General features: G+C 39.2%; 1 long non-coding RNA gene across 3 annotated transcripts in view; it reads right to left on the reverse strand.

The window, feature by feature from the left end:
* Positions 1–26878, reverse strand: part of LOC120101719 (uncharacterized) — a 128695-nt gene that overhangs the window by 77097 nt on the left and 24720 nt on the right. Inside the window, exon 3 of one of the 3 annotated variants that reach the window (XR_005502514.2) lies at positions 200–2577. The exons of 1 other annotated variant lie outside the window; for it this stretch is intronic. This is a non-coding gene — a long non-coding RNA (uncharacterized LOC120101719). Of the gene's footprint in view, positions 1–199; positions 2578–5813; positions 6392–26878 lie in introns of those variants that run through there. One more of the 3 variants, XR_005502515.2, reaches the window with a different exon arrangement.

Consider the following 26878-nt stretch of genomic DNA (forward strand, 5'->3'; position numbering starts at 1 on the left):
TCTTTTGTCTGCTCAACTTCTTCAAGCTTTCTGATTTCATTTATTTTTAAACAATTGGTAGAGGAGAGATTAAAAGCAAGTTGTGAAACTACTTTTAGTTTCTTGAGGAACTTCTACAGTGTTTTCTTGTACACATGTGAAAATTCATGTTTTCACTGTATCGTCATCACTGTGACTCCAATACTGACAGAAACAACATAAAGGAGGGACCGTTTATTGAGGATCACGGTTCCAGTCCATCGTGATGAGGAAGGCACAGTTGAATAGCTCAGTTCGTGGCTTGTGGAAGTATGTGGAACTGGCTATTCACCTCATCATGGACCAGGACCAGCAATGACTGAGACCCGAATTAGAAGCTGGGTTGTAACTTTCAAAGAACTATCAGTAGTAACCTCTTTCTCTCCACTGCACTGCGTTCTACCTCTAGGAAGGGACAAAGTCTTTTCAAACAGCACTATCAGCTGGGGAGCAAGCATCTAATAGATAAGCAGGCCTACCAACATCCACCACTTGTCTTTTTAAAAATAATACCCATTGTAAGTGAGCAAAGATACTATAGATAATATATGTATATACTATGCTTTATATATGTAGGGGGCTATTCTGGTGCTAAGGTACTATTCCCCCAATTGGTTCTTGATCTGTCAATAAAGAAAGCCATGGCTAATTGCTAAGCAGAAGGGACAGGCAGGACTTCGGGTCCCTGGGGCTGAGAGGTAGATGCAAGGAAGGAGAATGGATCTGTCATGCTTTGGAGAGAGAACTGGGCAGCCATGTGAGATCTCAGCAGACTGCTCCTCCAGGCCAGTCAGAGGAGTTAGCAACTGAAGAATAGGGCAGGTGGGAGAGCAGAGAAATGAAATTGGTAAGGGCATGATTTTCCAGGAGGGAGATAGCAGAACCCAGTAATTCTGCCAAGAAGGAAAGTAGAAAAGGAACAAACTGTGTGTGTCTTTTGTCTGAGGATTCAAGGGAAGCTTGGAGGGGGCTGGTAGCATGGTTACTTCCTGGAGCTAAAGGCAGGTAGTGTAAAACTATAAGCAGTATATACACATACATATATTGCATTAAATAATAAATAAATGGATCATTCCATGCTAGCACAGTTACTCTCTGGCCCCATGGCTAGCCCCATGTAGAGACCGCCAATTTTATGGCTCTCCTGCTGTGGACTCTGCTCATATTCTCAGCCATCTGCCCCCTGTGGTTATAGTCACAATTCCCAGTAACCCAGTAAAGTCAGAACTCTAGAGGCTTGTGATATACCAGTCAGATTTATATCAGTAAATTCTCACCCCACAAAACTTCCACACAATAAACTCAGAGCCAATTGATATTGCTATAAACTGCCCACCTAGATAAGACAAATTGTCCTGCAATTATCCATCCCTTATGATATTCATAGCTACCTGTGGCTGTTTGAAGCCACATAGAACTGTGTCGTCCTCCTTCTCCGTCTTTCTTCCTTCTCCCTTCCCCACTCTCTGTCCCGTCTCTAAAATTCTCAGCCCACCTTTCGTTTTCGCTGCCCAGTCACAGGCTCTTGCTTTATCTTGTGCCTACCTTCACCTGCATATAGGTAGCAATCTACATATAATATATATTATACATGTAGATTTACATATAATCTACATATATGTTACATGTAGTTATTCTTTGATAATGAAGAATGAAATCCTGTCATTTGCAGCTGATGGGATGATAATAGAGGACATTATATTAGATACAGTGAGCCCAATGCTAAACTACAATTTCCACAATTATCTGTCATGGTAGAAGGTAAAAAGAGTTGACCTCGATGTAGAACAGTAATTAACAGAGGTTATGGGGCATGTAGTAGGCTGTGTTTTTGTCAGTTCATGCTGTATATCTAGATGCAAATATCACTCTGGGGCCCAGTGAACCCACATAACCAACAAGAAAGAAATAACGTGTTCTTTGTCTAATACCTGCCACACTTGCCGAACTCACAGTCATGTGACTCCCCATTGCAGAAGGCTCTCTCCCTGGGAATTAGCCCTTCAAAGAAGTCTCTCCTCACTAAGTTTGGGACTATTTTTCTTTAAATGGTGTTTTTGTTGGCTTTTGGTGTCATTTTTAGTTGACACATAGTATTTATATATATTTGTAGAGAATCCTATGATATTTAGAAATATTCATACAGAGGGAAATGATTAAAACAGAATATTAAACCTCTTTTTCATCTCAGACACATACCCACGGCATTTCTTTGTGGTGAGAATACTCAAAATCCTCTCTCCTGGCTCATCTGAACCCTCTCAGGCACTGCTGTTATCTGTGATAACACCTCAGAGCTTTTCCCTCCAATCTGGCTGTAACTTTGTACTCATTAGCTAATTTCTTCCCCTCCACCTCATTTCTGCTGTCTTCTGGGTCTCACTGTCTATGGTTTCTCTTTCTACTTCTGCAAGATCATTTTCTTAGATCCTACATGAGGCCAGGTGTTGACTTTCTGTCTGGCTTATTGTATTTAATTTTGTATTCCAGGTTCATCGAAGATGTCACAAAAGATAAGACTTCATTTCTTCATTGCTATCGAGCGTCTTGCTGTGTATTCTGTGGAAAAGAAGCAGAAATTTGTATTCAAACTCAGGTCTTCCTCACCCTCAGTCACAAGCTTTTTAAACTTTCATCTGAATTCTTTTTCAGTGCTTGGGCTATAGAATTTATATTCATACTCAGAGGAAGTGGTCCTGGGGTCCTGTCCAGCTCCGCCTGCTGCAGGGGTGATACCAGAAGGGCAAAAGGTCTGAGATATTGCACAAAGCAGCTTGTCAAAAGGCTCTGAAAAATGTCAGTAGAGGGAAATAAAAGTGGTTCAGTTCAACCTCAAAAGTGGTAAGAGCAAGCATGTATTAGTCTGAGAGGCTGAAGTCCCCAAACCTACATGTCTGTATCCTGCCGTACAGGGAAGCGCTGTTCAGGGTCTGAGAATCCATCTTCGTAGTTGAGAGTAGAAAGCCTCTTACTCATTTAAATATCTTCTGTTGGTCCTATCTGTGGGCCATTTCTAAGGAAAATGCAGAGAGACCTTAAGCAGGGTCTTTGAATTATGTGAAGGAGTACCATTCAGTGTGGTGTGGTCCAGCAGCAGCAGCAGCAGCAGCAGCAGCAGCAGCAGCAGCAGCAGCAGCAGCAGCAGCAGCAGCAGCAGCAGCAGCAGGAGGAGGAGGAGGAGGAGGAGGAGGAGGAGGAGGAGGAGGAGGAGGAGGAGGAGGAAGAAACACCTTTGGAAATGCAGATCCTCTGGCCCCACATAGAGTTCCTGCATTAGGAACTCTGAGCACTGTAGACCAGCCTTCTAAGCTTATCAACCTTGCCAAGGGATTCTTAGCACACTGGGTGGATGGCAGTGCTCTCTGGAGGAACATTTGCAAGAAGCTGAACTTGAGAGAACCTGGACTACCTAAGGATGGCAATGACTTCTCTTTCCTGGGCTCCTACTTAGGGCAGGCAGCTCAGCTGTGAAGGTAACTGATTTCCTCACCTCCTCTGGGTTGTGCTCCCTTCCCAGGTGTTGTTAATAAGTGATTTCTTGACATGTTCTGTATTTAGAGAAAGAAATCAGAATGTATTGAGCAGCCATGAATGTGCCAGATACTTGGGCTTGGCATTTTTTGATGAGTTTTTTACATGTGATCTTTATAGAAACCCAAAGAGAATAAAAGTATGTCCTGTATTTCCTACAGAGAAATGTTTGCATTTTTTGGGGGAAAACACTTGAAAGCCTAAAAGATTTTGAGACTTACAGAGATTACTATGATTGGGATGGCATGCCTTTTACTGGAGTGGGAAGGGGTATTCTTAGAGGGGAAGGCCTCCTTGGCATATATCATGAAGTCAGGACCTGGGAAAGACACTGTCATTATTAAGAAAAAACTGTAAGCACAGCTATATGCTGTTACTCAGCAGCTCTACAATGGGTTATAGCTGTCCTCTTGGTACACAAGAAACAAGAGGGATGATCTGTGATATAGTGAAGGAGAGGTCATATAGTCCAGGTGCCTGTCAATGAGGAATGCATGAAACAGGGCAAATGCTACTTCTGGGAGCAAATGTCTGAGGTGATTCACAGTAATGCAGGTGAACTTTCTACTCTTTTTTTTCTTCTCTTTCTTCTTCTCCCTCTTCACAACCCCTGCCTCAGACCCCAAGCCCAGGAACCAAAGCTCTGCCTTTCTTCTGCCCTGTTACATGTTCTAGGAATCTATTTTAACCAATCATGGATAACTTGTGGGGCAAGGTTTATACAACAAAAGTTGGCATATGTAAGGATCTGCCCATCTTGGCGAAAACAGATCTTGGGTACAGAATTTAGTTTGAATTTGAATACAAGTGTAGCATCAGACCAACCTACTACAGTTAAGAAAAGAAAATCCCAAAATAAATGCCACTTCTTAATGCACCTTCAGGACCAATACTAAGAAATTAGGATCTGGGGCTCAGACATTTTGGCACACTGACGTCAACTCCTGAAGATCTCATAACTTTATATCCATTTTGATCACACTAAATTTGGCACCCTTATCTTTCCCAGCTCTGTTATAATGCATTTGAGATCATTAGGTAAGGGTAGAATTCTGCTGGGAAAACTGCATATGGGCCATACTATTTACTGACTTCAGAGAGATCTTACGTGATTCTCATTTCTAACTTAAAGAGGAAGAGTTTGGAGAAATTAAAAGGAGGTGGGAGGGTCTTAGTCTAGGAGCATGCCTGAAGCCCACTGCTTAATGGAGTCACCTGAAAGCTCCTGAGAAATATAGATCCCAGGGTCCGTTTCCTTGAACTTTGGGGATAAACTTAGAAAACAGCAGGTTCTGAAACATCCCAGTGAAAAGTCAGATACATTTGAAGACAACACTCTCCTACTTTCAAATCAATGCACAAATAATTAAAGGAAGTAGAAGGGAGAAAACATCGTTAGTCCTCTTTTAGGATTTTTCTATCTAGAAACCAAGGGGTTTCACCTGTGGGAAAATCTACAAGATATGCTAAACAATATAGAGACTGTGGAGGAGTCCCTTAGGAACAGTGCAATTCTACTACTAAGTATCCTGCACCCTACTTCTCTGTTCTTTGGCGAGACAATCGATTATGTGATAATCGACTGTATTCACTTCTTCTCTTATTTTCTCCTTATTATATAGGACAGAGCCCAGAGAGCTGATGAATTTAGGGAATAGGTGCACTGAGATCTGGATAGCAAAGTAACTCCAGGTTGTTTTCAGGGGCAATCTTATTAGTCTAAATTTTCAGTTATTTTTCATCACTCCTTTCTGTTACCAAATCATATATAATAATTTTACAAGTAACTCAGAGTTGTTGTTGGTTATTATTGATATTATTGGCATTTTGAGAATGTTTCTAATCCTAAGGTGGCCAATGCAAAGAAATATTCAGGATCTCATTTGGAAGAGAGAGGGGACACTTATTAACCAAAGTGGACAGGATTGCGTGGTGTGGATGGGTTGCTTCCTCTTCCTTTCATCACAGCTAGTAAGAAGCTGTCATCTTGTGTGACACTGGATCTGTTCCCCTAACAATCTATTTGGTCTACAAGTAGGCACATACTGCAAGACTGGACAATCAAAATATTTCCACAAGATGATTTTTATTTGGACAGTTTAATCAAATAGTCTTTCTCTTCTTTCTCAGGATGATTGCTCCTCTAGGCAGATTTAAGGGAACAGAGGCAGACATTTATATAAATATAAAATATATAGTGCCTGAAAATGGTCAACAATAATGATAATAATTGTTATAATTTTAACTAGCAATAATGGCAAGCATAATGAGTATATATTGAGCAATTTCTTTATACCTAACACAATGTTATTGGCTATCCATATATTAATTTTTAATATATTCACCTAAGGACGTGAGTCCTGTAATTAATCCTACTTTAAAGAAAACACTCAATAATAAACAATTGTGAAGAGTCTAAAGGATGGAATGAGACTGAACTAGTGTGCCAGATTTTCCCAGTGTCTACATATATATCAGGCTTTACAGTTGTTTGTGTTTTTAAACATTTTCTTCATTCCATGAATTGGAATTTTTCATTGTCCTTGAACTTTACAAACCGAATTTCTTTCACGTACAACCCAAATTAACAAGACACTGTAGAGTCACAACATGGCTTGTCAAGTGGCCCTTATATGGCTGGCTAGAATGTGATGAAATAAAAACGAATAGATGTAGACTTAGCTCCAGACCTCAAGGAGCGGCTCTCACGTCAGCAAGACATCTAGGTAGCAGAGGTGGCGTCTGGCGTGGAAGAATAGCGAGTGAGCTCTGATTTTCATGTCTTCATGTTTCTTCTCTAAGGTAGGCAACTGGAGCCCAGCAAACCCTTCTTTGTGCAACCCTAAGACCAAGGTGAGGCACAGAACCTTATCTGTAATGATAATTGTCAGATCTCCTGACCAAAGATCACATTGCACATAACTCCAGATCTAAAGAGAATGAAAGATGACTCAGCAGGGGATGGGCCTCTACCAAGACTAACAACCTGAGTTTATCACCAGGATCTACATGGTTGAAGGAGATGATTCCCACAAGATGTCTTCTGATGGACACTGTGGCATGTGTACAGCCACACATATGAACACTAAATAAAGAAATAAATGGAAAAATGAAAGAAAATAGGATGATTACAGGACCTCTCTTTTGACCTTGCTTTACACTTTGAATTGGTTTGTGTCTTTTCATCCAGGGGGAGTCAGTGTTGAATGTGTGAGGCAGCAGTGATGACAGGTAACTGCACAATGATCACGGCTTCCTCCTTCCTCTGACATCCAACATAAGCAGCCCAGGCATCTGCCTAGGGAGGAATGGTACCCAGACAGATTGGAGACTGGAGAAGTATGCCTCTAAGGTTGGACTCCTAAGGAGCCATTTACTAGCTCTGTGACCTCAGAAGGGTCACAAAACCATTACTCTCTTGGTGCTTTTCAAGCCAGACTATATTGGTTTGGGAGTGCCTGCCTTAAAGGTGGGCAGGGTGAAGCGAGGAGGTGCAGAGCTGCATGTCTGGCTTTCAGCAGTACTTCCTACTCAGCACTAAGGACTAAGTGAAGAAAGATGCACAGAAGGCTGCAATAGTGCCCAACACTCCAAAAGCAGCCTAATACATTATGGCAATCACTGCTACCATGCAAAAGCAAGGTGAACGACTAGGTAGATGTATATATGTAATAAATCTCAAAAGCAGTATATGGGAAAAGCAAGAAGGACAGTTATGTTAGCATAAATATCACCGAAGAGATCAAATTTAAAACCCAAACAACCTTTTGTGTTGTGTATGAAAATGCAAATGTATGTGCCTATAAATATATATTACTAAGAATAACATGATATCCTGTTTATGTCTACACAAATATATGTAAGCATATCAATAAATATGATACACTGTGCACAGTTATCAGTGTAGATACTTGAACTTTTATATGTGCATGTCACATGTATACGTGTGTGAGAAGGCATGAAATTACTACTTCCCTGACAATAGTTATAGCTAGTAAAGGATAGTGATGTGTGTGTGTGTGTGAGAGAGAGAGAGAAAGAGAGAGAGAGAGAGATGCATGTGTGTTCACAGAGCAAAGAGTCTGCTTGCTTGAAATATTTCACAATTAGAAATCTTAGAAATTATATTATAAAAGCTTCTATCTGATCACTAGAAGGCTGTCTTCTTCATTTGTATTCCACTTGAGTATTCAAATTTCCCTTTTAATATGCAAGAGAAGCTATGGTTTGAGACCCATGTGAATGTGAATCATTAATGAGGAGGCTTGCACTGGGATAGTTCCAAACTAGGTTGCCAGGCTGGAGAGTGACTGCAGAGAGAGAGGAAGGCTGGGGGACCTGCAGCTTGGTGTTATGAACTTGTTATGAATTTACATTGGACATTCTTCCATGACCTGGAGAAAATAAGACTCGGTACAAGATTTTGCAGACAGGCTTAATCCCACTCAGGTTATTTCTTTAGCTATGAAACCGTAATAATAAATCTTATTTCAATAGGTTTCTGTGTGAAATAAATAAGCACGAACACAGCCCTTGGCAAGCATATCAAAGACCCAGTGTTATGACACTCAATTCATATTTAAAGCATCCTTGTCACAGACATCAGAGAGGAAAGGAATATCAATCGTTTGCCTTCAGGAATCAGAGCAGCCAATGAAATCTCTTTCTCTGTCTACTGGAGCCAGTAGGTACATTTAAAAAACAAAACATAAAAGATCAAGCAGAGTCTCTCTGGCTGCTCCTGAAAGCCAGTTCCTCTTTTCTATGCAGAGGTTTGTTTTAGCTTCATGCATGTGGGGTGGGGAGGAGGAAGAGGAAACCTGTCCCTTCTGAGAGAAATGGAAACAAAGGCAAGTCTGGGATCAGGTCCGCTAGGGAGAGGGGCAAGCAGCTCAGCAAAGGTTTGAGAGAAAAGGCTGAAGGTGAAGGAGGGAGGAACCGCAGGAGGGACGTGTAATTTGTGAGCCACCCACAAAGGGGCAAGTAGACAAAAAGGAAGGCTGGCCTGGGCCATTGGGTGTCAAGGATAATGACGTTGGATAACAAAGCATGGAGAACATGAAGGGGACTTTGTGTGGCAGCTCCATCCTGGGAAGACCAAATCTCTTAATTTAGCTGGGGACTTCAAAATGGACTGCACAGAAGGTGTTCCTCTGTCAGCAGTAAAGTGATAGAGGCTGGGGCATAGCTTTACTCTGTCCTCTGCAGTAGCCTGAGGAGGCCATCTAATCGTTTAGCAATCTTACCTCAGGCCAACCTAAGATTCCTGGCTTCTACTCAGAAAAGAATTTCAGAGTAGCAAGTATGAAGGAGGGTTGGGCTTTAATGAAGATATTTTCGTATGGATTTGGAGACAGTTAAGAGAAGGAAGATGACTAAAGAAGAAAGTAAGACACACCAGAGTGTGTGTATGGTCTTTAATAGTCACCCTTTATTGCCTTCACAAGAGTCAAGTATACCATTTCAGTGATTTGAAGGTTACTGTGTCCCCAGGGGTTGCTAAGCACCTAAATGAGATCATAAGGTGGTTCTCAGGGTTACCAGACAGGACTAGATATAACACATAAGATCTCAGGGATGTAGGAAGGTGGGATGTCTCCATTGTAAGCAATGCAAATAGTCTGAGACTTTCTGATATGTATGAAGAAATAAAAGAGGACTTACTTGAGACCATATGTAGGTAGGCCATGATCTTAGTTCATTGTCTTAACAAAGTAGTTATGTATGAAAAGAATATCATTTCTGGGTTAGCAGCCTCCACAGCAAACGGTATTACTTGTGTTAGAATTCCTGTTATTCATTTGGTGAGAGGGTTCAATCAGATAACAGCGATTATCCCTTTTCTTGTCCCACAATTCTTTCTGGTTTTCTATCCTACCTCACTTCTGTGGGAGGAATAAACCAAGCTCTGTATCAGGGATTAACGAATGCCTCACAAGGACCTTCAATAGGGAACACCACGTTCCCTTCCACAGGAATGTTCAGTTCACTGGCAGTAGCCAGTTGTGCTGATGACTTGTGCCCATATCTTGACTATTTTCTACTGGGATTTTGGATGCTAAAAATATTATTGTACTTTATGATGACTTTTGGAAAAATTGTTTACCTTTTAGAAGGCATTTTGTGCCTCGTGTTATGTTTCTATAATTCTGCAACTTGGGAAGTAAAAGCAGAAGGAACTTGTGTTCCGTGTCAGCATGCTCTGGATAGCAGGACCTTGCTTAAATAAATAAATAAATAAATAAATAAATAAATAGTATTTTTGTTACTGATACCTTTGGTCACAAATGGATGATGAAAACCCAGATTATAGATATAAATTTAGAGGCAATTTGATATAGTGCAGAAAAGCATATGGGTAAAATATCAGGCATGGGCAACAATGCCTTTACTAGACACCAGTTTAACAAATCGCAATAATGGATTACTTATGTAGAGGTATTTGGCTAGTGAGGTCTCAAGGACCTTCAAATATTACAGTCTATTGCTAATGCTCTTGTTTACCATTCAGAACTTGATGTTAAGATCCTATTACCAAAGACAACACACTCTTGAGTCATAGGACATGGCTAAGTCAATCTGGTACTTATCTGGCAGCTTCCTACTGGCTTGCCTTCATAGTGTTGGAAGGCGCCATGTATACTACCAGAGAAGAAAAATGATTACTGGTCTTACCCAGCCATGAATACCATGAACTACAATAATTACCAGTCAATCAAGATATGATTACTGTTGCAATAGAGGCATGGATGTCATGGAGGTAAAACAACTGATTGAATTTAAAGCTCATTCCACAAGATGAAACACATACTTGGCACTGTTACCAGGGTCAAAATGATCCTACGGCTAGATATGTCTTAGACCCTAGAATCGAACCTCCTATCATTAATCTGTTAATATTAAACTGACACCCAATTACTTACCTTTATACACATGGATTAAGACATCTATCAACCATCATCAGAGAAATTTCTGTTCTGGTGATTAACATAGGGAGAAACAACTGGGAAAGGTGCAGAGAATAAGAGACTAAAGAATGCTCATGCCTTTAATGGAATGTGATGTATTGTACTCCATCCTCTCTAGGAAGAAGGTCTGGGATGAACGGAAGGGCCTGATGCAGTGGAGGGCTACAAAGAAGCAATGTTCCTGTACACAGCAGGGAAACTATACACATGAACTCACAGTGATGATGAGTGCACATACAAGGCCCATGCAACTCAAGCCAGATAAAATCCCAGCACAAAATGTGAAAGTGGTCACAAAGTTTGATCTTAGCTGAGGAGCACTTGGTAACTGTTAGATACTGGGAGGGTTTGGTCAGTTAATGGTCAGTTTCCTCTAAGACCTGTGGTAAGTCAACCATGTTCCAGGAGCAGACTGCACATGCAAGATAATTGGAACAATACAAATTGGCCTCTGCAAAAGGACACAGTTAGATGGAAGAGAAAGGGGTGTTGGTTTTGGGAAGATTTGGGGGTGAATAAGAAAAAAAAACATATACAAAATTCTCAAACAATTCATACAATTTTTAAAATTAAAGAGATGCCAGGCATGCATCAACATATCACTTTAAGATTTATTCACTCATTTATTTGTTGAACAATTTTATATGAAGGGTTTGCTATGTATTGGGTTTGTAGAATTAACATTTTACTGGAAGGAAACATAAATTAGGGAAAGACTGCCAAGGTGATTTAATGGTGCAGTGATGGTGATTGGATTCCCAGTGACTGGGAAAAGTGACAGATTTTGTGACAGGTTTTAGAGCAGAGAGAAAGATCACTAGGTAATGTGACTTGCTTGGTTTCTGAATGCCCAGGAAGCAGTTACAGTATTTTTTTTTTTTTGCTGGTAGTACAGCAATAATAAATGCCTTTCATCTCCTCAATAAGCAGGAGATATTGACATAGAAAGCCGTAGATGACAATGGTTACCATCATCTCTGTCAATCAAAGTGATCGTGGTTACCATCATCACTGTCATCTAGAAAAGTCATCCAACCAATTATCCTTATAAATTTAGATTCTACTGGGGGCTTTGGGAATCTGTCAATAGCTGAACAGCTGAGAATCTACTTTTGGAGGATTGGAAACCTTTAAAAAAAACTGCACTTATAACCCAGTATCATGTTGGCTAGTTGTGAATTGACTGGATAAACTAAAGGTAGGGGCTTAGACAAACCACTGAGAACTGGGGCAAATGGGAGAAGTTTGGGCTTCCCTCTTTCCGTGGATTTCAACAGGACTCCTGTGGGCCCTGCTAGACTCACTTGAACAAGATCATGTTACTCCTCTGACCCAAACCCTTTACTCAATTTCCATATCATGTGACATTTGGTCTCCAGGTCCCTGTGTGATATAGGCCACCTCAGTCTTTGCTTGTATTGCTTTGCATTCCTCTCTTCACCCTGCCAATTCAATTTCTTCACCAATGGTTCCCTTGGTGCTTCTCAAACACACCAAGCAATATTTTATATCTGAAATTTTCACTGGCCATTGTCTCTGCTTCCCAAATGCCAGGATTACAGCTTCACGCCACTATGCCTGGCTTCTATCTCTGTCTTTTAATGGGCTTACATTTAAGATTTACATTTGATGTAAATCAAAGGTAACTCTGGCTGACTCTGGCTGACTCATATCTTCTCTCTTGTCAGTTGTTCATAGCAAGAGGATGGAAAGAATGCAGCATCCTAAGAAGAAACAATGTCTGAAATAATCTGTGCTGTGCCCTTGTTTTTTTTAGAAAAAAAAAAAAAAGACCACAATGCCAACCCAAGTTTAGCAACCCAAGGTATGTAAAGACGTTTGGTCTCCCTCAGTGTGGAACACACACAGATGAGACTCCATCTGTCCTGTGTAGCTTTTCTGAGCCTGAGGGGATCAGCTCACTGTGGGTCCCTTGATGTCTTCATGGGTAATAATCTTTTTGGATTTGTGTGAGTCTGTTTCAAAAGACAGATGCGAGCAAGAGTTTTCATGGCTTTCTAAGGATACTGATAAGTTAGGACTGAAGTCTCCCTCTGTGTTGTTTTTATGTCTGCCACTTCTGTTCCCCTCTTTGTGTTTCATTGATTTCCTGTAGTTTACTTGAAACTACATGTTTGAAGAATTGCATCTTTCTTTCCCCCTGTTAGTGTTTTTGGGTATAATTTGTAAAGCTGTTCTGGCTACTGTGGTACGCATGTGACTCTTACAATGGTCCACTGTTAGTGAAGTGTGCAGGCCTCCCTTGTGCATGGATCCCTTACCCTTGATGTTTTTCAGGCAACATTCTCTGGTGTACTCGGCAATGTTGTAACTTGCATTGTCATCATCCAATCAGAAGCAAGCAAGTCATGCAAAGGAAGAGAGGCTGTTGTGTCCAGCCATAATTTCATCCATAATTTTTCCTACAGTAGATACAGCTATGAATTATGAGTGTTTAGAAATAATACACAGTGTCCCACAGGACCTGCTGCAGACTTAGCTCTTGACAGTCCATTTTTCTATTCTTAGCAATACTTTGAATTATAAAATATTATTATGATTTTTGTTAGTATGCTGGGTAAAATATTTTTATTGATTTCACTTTAAACTTCAAAGTTTGAAGTGAGTTAAAATGTCCTTCAGTGTAATTATAGGCATGGTTATTTCCATATTGTAAAGTGCTAGTTAATCTGTTCAACATTTTAAAAAATGGATTTCTTTTTGAGAATTTCATATACAAGAACAGTATTGACATCATTTCCCCCTCTCTCTCCTCCCTCCCACTTCTTTCAACCCCCATATTTTTCAAATCTATCTTATTGTTTAATTATTGTTCATACATATACATATATGCATGGATGTATATATACATGTACTGATAAATACAGTCTTTTGAGTTCTTTTAATGTTCCTCATACGTCTACATATTTAGAACTGATTTATTATTTATCTTCCTGATGATAAATTAATTTATAAAATGATCATTTTTTCATGTTGATTCATTAATTTTAAAACACATATTTTCTGTATTAATACCTGTATAGATCTATGAATATTGCTTCATATCTACTCATTGACTTGCAATATTAGTTATTAGTCATTTTATGTCACAAAATAAAACACAAGTGTTGATAGTAGCTTAACTCCCTCCTCTAAACACACATCTACAATGCTGTCAGCATCCTTTATGTCTTCTGGTAACTTTTAGTCTTGTTTTCAGTTGTGATAGGCATACATTTAGATTTTGTTATTGCAAAATAGTATAAAGAATCAAATTTTATTTTTTGAAAGTAACATTTCATTCTCAAATCATTGCTGTAAAACTACCTAGTTCCACTATTATATATGCATATTTTATGTATGCTTACAAACTACAAATTACCTGTATGCACATTTAAGCTTTATTTTTCCCTCCTCTTCTTCTTCCTCCTCCTCCTTTTCTTTCTGGAAATAAATTCTCACTATGTAGCAGAGGCTGGCCTCAAACACTAGACTGGTAGACTGAACCTGAATTTGTAATTTTTCTGCCTCACCCCCCTGATTGTTGGGAATCCAGGCTGGTGTCTATTCTTGAGCAATTGTTCGTATTTAATTACCATGGTCTTTGGCTTTCATGTTTTAGTTTTCAAATATCATTTCTTATTCTTTGGGGAAGGAAAGAAAACTCTCCTGTTCATAGAACCATTTTATAGTTTAACTTTGCTATTCTTTGCTCTTATACATTACATTCCCATGTGAGACAATAAATCTCTTTTAGCTTGTACTATTTTATGTCTTCAAATACACATTTCAATTATTTTAACTGAATTATGCTTTAGTTTTATTTTGTACTCTATTTTTCTTTTATCTCCATTATTTTCTGTTTCTATTTTTGTTGTTGTGGTTTTCTTCCAGTGTTGATGAAGTCATATTCTATACCTAGTGGCAAAATCTTTACAACAACAAAAAAGTCAATAATGGAAGAAATCCCAGTGTTCAATAAATATATTATATAACCAATTTAAATGCATTAAATTAGATTTGTTTGTGTAGAAAATGATGATCTGATGTTAGTTCAGCCATGAACATAGTGCTAAGAACTGGTTTCCCTCAGTACTTCAAGGATATTGATATGCTCCCATCTCATACACAGGATGTTTGTTTTGACCCTAAGGACTCTATTTTATGCTATGAAGAAGCTCAAGGCACCATGGGAGAATCCCACAGGGTGTTTTGGTTGATAGTGCCAAACTGAGATTAACAGCCAACAGTTAAGAGTAACAACCAGCGTTCATGCAAAGAAGTCTTTGCGAATGAATGGCTTCCGTGCAGCTCCTGGCCCAGGAGGAAACTACAGGTTGAAACAAACAGAATTCTGAAAACTCATGAGCTGGATCTCCTAGGTCTGCCATTGGCTATATGAATTGGAGCAGAGTAGGTGGTTTATTTTTAAAACAATGTTAATAACACTAGTGTTAGCTAGAGGGCTGTCGTGAGTTAGTGTGAGAACTTCTCATGGCAATATTAGGTTCACTTTACTTGTGATGCTGTGTACCAAAGACAGTTAAGTACTAATATATCGTTCAAAGTCAGCTATGGAAATGTGTATGTAAATTCAAATCTCAACCCATTCTCAATTCAATTTCATTGCTAAATGTAATCACCATAGCAACCCATGAAGCTACCTATTCTCACACAAGGAGCCTAGAGATTCAGGACCATCTTTTGGTGTATCTCAGTTTAATTCAAGCAAGACTTGGCAGCAGGCAAAAAGTTGTGATGCCATTTAAAGCACAAGTATTAAAAAAATGTGTGCCACTGGTTTTGAATACCTGAGCTCAGAGCAGTTTAAGCAGACGCCTCACTGTGCCAATATGAGAGAGAACGGCTAGTTCTCCTTGGCCTCACTTTCTCATAATGCTGTTTTTGGAAAATGATTTTTACTAAAATAGCATCCCCTATATGAATCTTGTTTAAATGCCAGGGTGGCTCTTGGAAGCAGACTGTAGTTATAGTGCATATTTTCATGGCAATACCAAGGAGAAAGGAGCTGAGTAACAGAAGGAAGTGCATTGATGGAAGGAGCGTCTTTAGGCAGAACTATTTGTAGCTTCCAAGCTGCCCATAGAAACTTCCTCCACACTACTCGGTGAAAATGGTGTGTGATAAAATGAAGTTACAGGGCAAAGGTCATCAGTGACAATAGTAAACAATGTCTGTAACAAGGGGGTGTGAATCCAAAATTGTTGCCAAGGATCTACTTCTGACGCATAGTGAATAGAGAGAAAAGGAACTTTCCTTGAGTCTTTGCTTTAACATTGTGCATTGCAGATCTGTTGACTTTCTAATCACCGCTTAAGTACTTCATGTACTTATTATGTAATGTGTTTGCTGTGTACCCAACAGCATCCCAAATGCAACACCTTTGCCTTCTTTAATCTTAAGAGCAACCTCTTGAGGCAAATGCTTTTTCATGTACAGTAGAAGAAATTCAAGTACAGAGAAGGAAACTCAGTTGCTACGCTAGACTTTCTAGATGTGTGGGGAGACAAAACTCAGATCATTAAACTTCTCATGTATTTATTAATATTAGCCTTACCATCATTAATTACTGATGATGTTTATTGATCCATGTGCCAGGAGTGAGCAAAGAACATCATCTAGACATGGTAGAGTGACAGAATTAAGTGAAATGAGGTTGGGTTTCTCAGTGTGTGAGTCAGTGATGCTTAATTCCTCAACTGTATTAACCCTTAGTTTACCTTTAGTCAACTCGAACTGTGTTCTGTTCCTAGGGAATTCTTTGTGTGCCTTGCATTAAAACGAACACTAAAGCTTGTTCTTGTTTTCTGGAATAATGGAGATGACCAAAGTTACTTTTGTATACCAGAGGCTTTGCCCTTGATTAGTTATATGATTCTGGCTGAGGTATGGATCTCATTGGATCTGTTTCCACATCCATGTGATGAACTTGTAAGTCTCTGGTCTCTCACAGTCCTCACAGTGCATAGAATATGTACAGAAAATCTCTCAGAGTCTTCTTACAGAGTCATAAGGTACAACACAAAAACTTCATCTAGATCTAAGATATTAAACATAACTGTTAAAACTTTGTTATCGTTCCACCCCCCTTCCCATTTCTGCTTGTATTTTGAGATCACGTCTTTTAAAAAATAAGTTATTTATTTACTTTAAATCCCAATTACTGCTTTGTTGGATGATGTCATAGAGGTGAAGGCATGTACAGGATAGAACGAGGCCTGTTATTGGATGAGAAGGAAGGATGGGCAGGAAAAAGGTTTTAGAGAGAGGAGACTGGAGTGAGTGAGACTAGGCAGTGGAGAGAACATGAAGGCTGACGTTAAGATTCCTCTTTGCAAATCAAAACAACCCTGAGATTCCACCTCACACCAGCCAGAATGACTAAGGTCAAAAACTCCAGCAACAGCAGATGGTGGAGAGGATGTGGAGAAAGAGGAACACTCCTCCATTGTTGGTGAGATTGCAGACTGGTACAACCATTCTGGAAAACAGTCTGGAGGTTCCTCAGAAAATTGGACATTGAACTACCTGAGGATCCAGTTATACCTCTCTTGGGCATATACCCAAAAGATGCCCCAACATATAAAAGAGACACGTGCTCCACTATGTTCATCGCAGCCTTATTTCCAGCCAGAAGCTGGAAAGAACCCAGATGCCCTTCAACAGAGGAATGGTTACAGAGAATGTGGTACATCTACACAATGAAATGCTGCTCAGCTGTCAAGAACAATGACTTTATGAAATTCATAGGCAAATGGATGGAACTGGAAAATATCATCCTGTGTGAAGTAACCCAATCACAGAAAAACACACATGGTATGCACTCATTGATAAGTGGATATTAGCCCAAATGCTCGAATTATCCTAGATGCACAGAACACATGAAACTCAAGAAGGATGACCAAAATGAGAATGCTTCACTCCTTCTTTAAAAAGGAACAAGAATACCCTTGGGAGGGATTAGGGAGGCAAAGTTTAAAACAGAGACAGAAGGAACACCCATTCAGAGCCTGCCCCACATGTGGCCCATACATATACAGCCACCCAATTAGACAAGATGGATGAAACAAAGAAGTGCAGGCTGACAGGAACCGGATGTAGATCTCTCCTGAGAGACACAGCCAGAATACAGCAAACACAGAGGCGAATGCCAGCAGCAAACCACTGAAGTGAGAACGGGACCCCTGTTGAAGGAATCTGAGAAAGGACTGAAAGAGGTTGAAGGGGCTCGAGACCCCATATGAACAACAATGCCAACCAACCAGAGCTTCCAGGGACTAAGCCACTACCCAAAGACTATACATGGACTGACCCTGGGCTCCAACCTCATAGGTAGCAATGAATAGCCTAGTAAGAGCACCAGTGGAAGGGGAAGCCCTTGGTCCTGCCAAGACTGAACCCCCAGTGAACATGATTGTTGGGGGGAGGGCGGTAATGGGGGGAGGATGGGGAGGGGAACACCAATATAGAAGGGGACAGGGAGGGGTTCTGTTGGCCCAGAAACCGGGAAAGGAAATAACAATCGAAATGTAAATAAGAAATAACCAAGTTAATAAAGATGGAGAAAAAAAGATTCCTCTTTGTACATTTTCAGGTTGTTATAGATATTCTTAAGGGATGGATGGATGTTTACAGGCCTTTGTATGTCTAGGTGGGCAATTTTATCTCATCAGTTGGGTCAGAGGTTACTGTGTTGTGTGTTCTTCCATGTGGCGAATTAAGTTCAAGAGAATATGTAGTGGCTGGAGACACTAGGTCGCCACAGAATTGGGATGTATATTTCTGGCATGGGGAAAACCTGCCTTGGGAACTAGATGGGTAGAGAGATTGTTGCCAGGCTCAGAAAGAAGCCATCAGCAGTGTGATATGGGATAGAGCACAGCAGGTAAGGGGCTTTGTTGACTGAGATGAAGATATCTACCAGATATCTTGGGGCACTGCAGTGCCGGATCTAGTGCTGGATAAAAGACAGCATTTTGTAATTTTACAGCAACACAGCTTCCCCTCCCTCCTCTCTTCCCAGTCCCATCTTCTTACCATCCCTCCACCCCCATTTACTCTTAACATATCAAGTTACTGTAGGATTAGGGCACCTTCTCCTATGTGGGTAGGCAAGGCGGTCCAGTTAGGGGAAAGGGATCCAAAGGCAGCCACTTAGTCAGAGACAACCCTTCCTCTGCTTTTGAAGACCTAGCTGCACAACTGTTATATATGTGCAGAGGGCCAAGATCCATCCCATGGATGCTCTCTGGTTAGAAGGTCAGTCTCTATGACCAGCTACGGTTAGTTCATTCTATAAGTTTTCTTGTGGTGTCCTTGAGCCCTCTGCCTCCTTCAAGCCTTCTTGTCCTTCTTCCACAGGCTGGCCCAAGCTTCAATTAATTTTTGGGTTGTGGGTCTCTGCATCAGTTCCCACCAGTTCTGGGCAAAGCCTCTTGCAGTTGTACTAGGTTTCTGTCTACAAGCTTAGAAGAATATCATTCATTAATAGTGCAAAGGGTATCTTTTACCCCTGTGTATCCTGTAGGCAGGACATATTATTTGTCTAAGTTTTGTGACTGGGTTGGTGCCCCAATCCCTGCCATAGAAGTCCTTCCTGGTTACAGGAGATGTCTAGTTCAGGATTCATAGTCCCCATAGTTAGGAGTCTTAGCTAGGGTCTCCCTCATAGATTCCTGGGAGTTCCCATTGTCCTAGGTTTCTAGCTTATCCCAGAGATGATACCTCTATCTAGTTGTCTCTCCCAGTACTCTGTCCCTCTGTCTTCCCCCAACCTCATCCCTCCTATTTCTATCTCTACCCCTCCTCCACACAGTCTCCTCCCTCGACCCATACCCTTCATGCATAATCTATTTTCCCTTCTCAGTGAAAATTAAGTGTCCCCTTTTGGAGCCTCCTTGTTACTTAACTTCTTTGGGTTTGTGGTTTGTAGCACGGTTTTTATTATGTAACTTGATCTGGTCCTGAGCCCACTGAATAGTCCAGGGCGTCTTGGAACTCAAGATCATGGAACTCAACATCGTCCTGCCTTCACTCTCATCCACTCAAAGCTATGCTGTTACTTTGCTTAAATTCATAACACAATTTCTGCAGAAGGTAGTCAAAATAAATACATACTAAGCTTTTTGATTTTTAAATATCAATCCACAGATCTCTACATGAAAGAGAAAATTTGCTCCTAGGTTAAAACAATGTTTCTTTAACTCAATCTTTGCCTTCAGAAAAGCTGCTATGAATGCTAAAGCTCAGGGGATACAGTGTCTTGATGAATATTTGCTCCTGCAAGTTCTTCTAGGTTGTTGTTACTTTTTAAAATAGCTGCATTGTTAGTAGTATTCAGTGTAGCAAATGCCAAGAATTATAAGGTTCTTTGGCATTCGGCTATCAGATAGCTCTCAGCTCCCCTCAATCCTTCACAGTCTTCTGAGAGACCCATGTAAGGCTTCCCAAATATTCTCAGAGTGTTCTCTAATATCTAAGCTTAATTCTCTGCCATCATCACCCATTGGCTTACTCCATATAATCAGTAACTAAAGAATGAAAGACTGTTGGATGAGAAGTAAGCATATAAGATCCAATGATTGAAGGACTGAGCTCTCAGCTACTCTGGCCTGTTGAAAATATTTTTGTTTGTTTGTTTGTTTGTTTGTTTTTCCAGTGCCTAGGAAATTGAAGATTGATAGATTTAAGTAATATGGATGCCAATGTGCATCCAGCTACCGTTCTTCCCATTCATGGCCCTTTCTGGGGAAAACTGATACCTCTGTCCTTTCTTCCTGGAAGATGTCACAAGCATACAGAAGTAATGAACACACTTGATATAACCAACTTCTCCAAAACATAGACTTTATCTAGGTATTTACCATGTTTTGCTAGGCAGGATTCAAAATGTAGAATACGAAACTACTATATTGTTATTTAAAGGTTTTTGCAGTACATGAAAAATTTTTCCTTTGAGGTAGACATGGGTAGAAAAAAATAATTCAGAATTAAAAAGGCAACTTCCCCAGTTTGGTAATGCATACCTGTACTGGCTACAAAGTTTGTATTGGTTCATTAGCATTGTAAACAGAGCTAGATACCAAGGGAGGGGGTTGATATTGGAGTGGTGTGATGTATAGCTGAGCAGGTCAGCCAAGAGCACTGTTATTTTAGGAAGTGCTGAGAAGCTGGAGGCTCTAATGGCTCTCACGGGGATTAAACAAACAAAGCTCGTATTTTTCTTCATGAAGGATTAAATGAGAGATTGTCCCTGACTAATTCACTGTCAAAACTAAGTATTTATTCATACCTCACTACCTATATTTTTCTGCTGTGGCATCAAATACCCATGATTCATTCACAATGTTTATTTTTCTTGTTCTTTTAAGTTACATAAGTAATAAATGTTTGCTGTAAAAATCATAAACAGTATGAGTAAAATAAACCTCTCCTTCTCCCAATTTGACCTCTCTAGGGAGCAGGCTTTACCATTCGTATGCATCCCCACCTTTTAGATTTCTAAGTATGTACATCCACATACATGTGTTTAGTCATAGGTATTTAAAATAGGATGATTTTATAAGTATTTTTCTGTTCTTGACTCAATTTCATCCAAGATAACTGTTTCCTATCTCATGTCTAGCAGAAGCTAATGACATTCTTGAAATTGTGCAGTCCTCATCTGACTACAGTGTATTCATATCTCATTTACCTAGTGCCTACGATGTAGGTTATTTCTCACCCAACGGTGATTAGCTGGGAGTTTGTCTTCCTCTGAGAGTGCTGTATGTTTGTTCTTTCAAATAGTTTGAGACTGCATTGTGTGAGTCAGATACATTGTGTAACAAAGAACCTTCAGATTTCTGCTGGAAATCCTAAGAATTCTCAATGCCACTGAATCTAAGGCACTCAAAATCAAAATAATCTAGGAAGAAAGACATCATACAAGAATGTTTTCTCAGCAGAACACCTAACATATCAAAACAGAATAGCTAAAGGGCAATTATTCAAAGCATAAAGATCTTGTTCTCATTAAGTGTTTGATTTGTTAAGTATTTTCCCAGCACTTAAATCCTGGTTTTCATATCAACAGTTATTCAATATGGTTTAGGACACCTGCTGGCATGAGAGCTTTGATAGCTGAAACTACTGATGGTTGATGCTGGGTCTCCTTCTCTGCTACGAATAATTCCCTGGTCACCTTCTCCAGGTCTCTTGGCTACTTTTTGTTTTGTTTTGCTTTTTTTTTCACTTTGGAGACTAATTTATGCTCTGATGTGGCTCTTGTAATTAGCATGGGCACAGTGGACTTGTGAATGAATTACCTAGAAGTGCCCCACCTCAAAGCCGTGCCTTCTGTCTTTAATGTGTGCTACTGCCCTTGCTGCCACTGAGGCATAAATTGAAAATTATTTGGCACTCACATGAGCTCATCACAAGGGGACAGGAAGTTAATGATAAGCAGCTAGAACTTTAATCACCCAATATTAAAACTTCTTTCACTTCCTTTACTCATTTTACCAATAGACTGTACCAAGAGCCATTATACCTGTTGGGCATCAATGCTGTAGACTTGAAATTTTATCATCTCAGGAAGCTGAAGTTGGACAGTGGTAAGTTTTCAGTCAGCCCAAACAAGTAATTGAGACCCTGTCTCAAAATAAAATGTAAATAATAAATAATAAATAAATAATAATAATTAAAATCTTGGAGTCATAGAGTGATTGTCTAGCATGCACTAGGCTCTACTCCAGGTTCAATTCCCAGTTAACACACACAGGGGTCTTCCAACTTCAGGATAAAGTATGGTTTATATTTTAGATAAACCTTGATACATGCTAGAAAGCCCATAGAAAGCAGTTTAAATTTAATATGTATTGATATTTAAGGAACAGCAATTTGTGTGTTCATACAAAAGCCAACAGACCCTGGTCATTAGGTTGTCAGTGAGGCAGAGACAGGAGGAAAATCGAGTCCTGCTAAGCAGAGGGTAGGAAGCTAGTAAAAGAGTCTGGCTATAGTCAGGCAGGATATACGCAAGTGTGGGTAGTAGTTATTGGCCAGGAAGCAATATAAAATGGACACAATCCCAGGCAGAAAGCTGTAAGTTGTAAGTCCAAGCATAGATGCTTATTTGACTGGCGATAACTCAGCACCACGGACAGTTCCTTGATGTTGTGCTTTTAGAATCTAAGGACCAAAAGAGTAATGTACTTTTAAGCATTTTCACCACCATCGCTTCTGCTGAGTAATCTTGTTACTAGAGGTTAAACTTGGATCCCCACTTGAGTCAAATCTAAACTGCATTATATGAAAGGGTTTGGGCAATCAATCCATGTTCCCAGAGCTTAGAATGTTTTTATGGAAGTGTTTAGTTTGGCTTGCAGTTCCAGAGGATTATAACTTATGACATGATTAACTTGACATATGCAAGATTAACACATGTTGAATATGTTTTCATCTACAAAGGTCTTCTTATGTTCTTCGCTAACTTTTGCTACTGATATTCTTGACATAACAATAAATTAGTGTGTACCTTCTAAATTGTATGTCAAAGGAACTATTCAGTATATACTCTTCTTATCCTTCTTAAGTTAGCCCAATGGTGTTACATTCATTCACATTTGTGCATGTTTATTTTTGTCTTCTAATACACTGTGGAAAAAAAGATATAGCACAACTTGCTAAAACAATTGTCTATTTGCAAAATGGTCAATTAAAAAATTCCATTTTATGCTAATTCAAATGAGTATACTAGAGACTCCCTTCCCACACCCATCTTCTCAGCCTGATAAGTTCTGTGGGGTGCCAACAGCCCCTCTGAGCAGCCTGCTATTCTTATTGAACCCCCACTCTCCTGCCACTTCTTACCTCACCTTCATCAGACCTGCTGATCTGGAACCCAAGGATTCCCAACAGAAGCCTGCCACACCAGGATCATCAAAATTAGCCCGCCCCCAATACCTACTACATTAGGCACAGGAACTAAAGATAACCAGAGGGCTAAAGGCCCTCTAAGGAATACAATCAACAAAAACTAAGGCATATGACATCTTCAGAGCACAGCTATCCCACTACCACAAGCTCAACACAACTGAAACATAAGGAATTGACATTAAATCCAATTATAAAGATGATAGAGGACCTTAAAAAGGAAATGAATAAATCCCTTAAAGAAATACAGGAAAAATACAATTAAACATGTGAAATAAATAAATAAAACTGTTCAATATTTAAAACAGAAATAGAATAAGGAAAACACAAACTGAGGGAATCCTGGAGATGGAAAATATAGGGAAGAAAACATTAACAACAGACAAACATCACTAACAAAATACAAGAGATGGAAGAAAGACACTCAGGCATAGAAGATACAATAGAAGAAATTGATATATCAGTCAAAGAAAATGTTAAATCTGAAACATTCCTGATCCAAAACATCCAGAAAATCTGGGATATCATGAAAAAACCTAACCTAAGAATAATGGGAATAGAAGAAGGTGAAGAGCCCCAGATCCAAGGACCAGAAATTATTTTCAATAAAATCATAGAAGAAAACTTTCCCAACCCAAAGAAAGCGATGTCTATAAATATACAAGAATCTTATGGTAAAGGACCATAGTTCTAAAGCATAAATATCAAACTCCACACATTAATAATAGGAAACTTCAAAAACTCACTCTCACCAATTGGCAGGTCATCCCAATAAAAACTAACCAGAAAAATAATGAAAATAACTGGTATTATGAATCAAATGGATCTCACAGACATCTATAGAATATTTCACCCAAACACAAGAGAATATACCTTCTTCTCAGTTCCTCATGGATCATTTTCCAAAATTGACCATATAGTTAAGTCACAGAGCAAGCCTCAACAGATACAAGAAAATTGAAATAATGCCTTGTATTTTATCAGACCAGCATGGATTAAAGTTGGATTTGAACAACAACAGAAACACCAGAAACCCTACACACTCATGGAACATCTTTTTATTCAATGATCTCTGGGTCAGGGGAAAAAAAAGAAAGAAAGAAATTAAAGATTTTCTAGAATTCAATGAAAGAAGGCACAACATACTCAGTGGGACACAACAGAAGCAGTACTAAGAGGAAGGTTCATAGCACCAAGTTCCTCCATAGAGAAATTAGAAATTTTTCCTACAAGCAATTTAAAAGTAGACCTGAAAGCTCTAGAAAAACCCCACTGAAGAAGAGTAAAAAGCAGGACACAAATCAAAATCAGGGTGAAATCAATCAATTAGAAACAAAGAAAATAATACAAAGAATTAATGAAATCAAGAGGTGGTTCCTTGAGAAAATCAACAAGATAGAAAAACCCTTAGTCAAATTAACCAACAGAGAGACAGTATCCAAATGAATAAAACAAAAAATGAAAGGGGACAGATAACAGCATGCAATGAGGAGATCAAAGATTCATTAAGTCTTACTTCTAAAGCCTGTACTCCACAAAATTGGAAAATCTTAACAAAATAGATTATTTTCTAGACAGATACCACTTTCTATGGTTAAATCAAGATCAGGTAAATTATTTAAATAGCCCTATAGAATCTAAGGAAATATAAGCAGTCATTAAATGCCTCCCAACCAAAAGAAAAAAATCCCAAGGCCAGATGGTTTTTGTGCGGAATTCTACCAGAACTTCAAAGAAGAGCCAATACCAATATACCTCACACTATTTCACAAAATAAAAGCAGAAGGAACACTGCCAGGTTCATTCTTTGAAGCCACAGTCATCTCGATACTAAACCACACAAAGAGTCGATAAAGAAAGGGAATTTCAGGCCAATTTCTCTTGTGAATATTGATGCAAAAATACTCAATAGAATTCTCACAGGCCAAATCCAGGAACACATTAACAATACCATTCACCATATCAAGTAGGCTTCATCTCAGGGATACAGGAATGGTTCAATATATAAAAATCCATCAATGTATTCCACCATATATAAACAAACTCAAAGAAAAAAATCACATGGTCATCTCATTAGATGCTGAAACATCCTTTGACGAAATCCAATATCCTTTCATGATAAATGTCTTACAGAGATTAGGGATATGAGGCACATACCTAAACATAATAAAAGTGATACACAGCAAGCCAATAGCCAAGATCAAGTTAAATGAAGAGAAACTTAAAGTAATTCCGTTAAAATTAAGGGAAAGACAAGGTAGTGCCCACTTTCCCCCACCTATTCAATATAGAAACTCAAGTTCTAGCTAGAGAAATAAGACAACAAAAGGAGATCAAGGAGATACAAATTGGAAAGGAAGAAGTCAAAGTATCACTATTTGGGGATAGCATATATAAGCAACCACAAAATTTTTTCCCAGAGAACTCCTACAACTGAGAAATACCTTCAGCAAAGTGGATGCATATAAAGGTAAGTTAAAAAAATCACTTGCCACCCTTTATACAAATGGTAAACAGGCTAGATAGAAATTAGGGAAACAATACTCTTTACAATAGCCATGGATAAAATAAAATTTCTTGGTGTAACCCTTACCAAGTGTAACAAGTGAAAGACCTATAGGTCAAGAACTTCACATCACTGAAGAAATAAATTGAGAAAGATATCAGAAGATGGAAAGATCTCCCATGCTCATAGATTGGTAGGATTAACATGGTAAAAATGGCCATCTTACCAAACAGAATTCACCGATTCTATGCAATTCCCATTAAATTTCTAACACAATTCTTTACAGGCCTTGACAGAGAAATTCTCAACTTCATAGGGAACAAAAACAAAACCCAAAAAACCCAAGATAGGTAAAACAATCCTGAACAATAAAAGAACTTTAGGAGGTATCCCCATCCTTGACCTCAATCTGTACTACAAACAACAGTAATAAAAAACACTCCATGGCATTGGTAGAAAAACAAACAGGTTGAGGAATGGAATAGAGCCAAAGTCTCTGAATTAAACTCACACATCTACAGACACTTGATTTCTGACAAAATGTCAAAACCATAAAATGGCAAAGAAAGCATCTTCAACAAATGGTGCTTGTCTAACTGAATTTCTTCATGTAGTAATCTATATCTATTAGTCTGCACAAAACTCAAGTCCAAGTGGCTCAAAGACCTCAATGCTAAATCTGAGACATTAAATATACTAGAACAGAAAGTGGGGAATAGCCTTGAACTTATTGGTATAGGAGACAACCTCCTAAACAGAATACCAGTGGCTTACACTCTAAAATCAACAATTGATAAATGGGACCTCGTGAAACTGAAAACCTTTTGTAAGGCAAAGGATACTAGTAGTCTACAGATTTGGAAAGGATTTTCACAAACCCTACATCAGACAGAGGGCTAATATCCTAAAGAACTCAGAA

This window comes from Rattus norvegicus, chromosome 3, assembly GCF_036323735.1.
Source record: "Rattus norvegicus strain BN/NHsdMcwi chromosome 3, GRCr8, whole genome shotgun sequence".
NCBI lineage: Eukaryota > Metazoa > Chordata > Mammalia > Rodentia > Muridae > Rattus > Rattus norvegicus.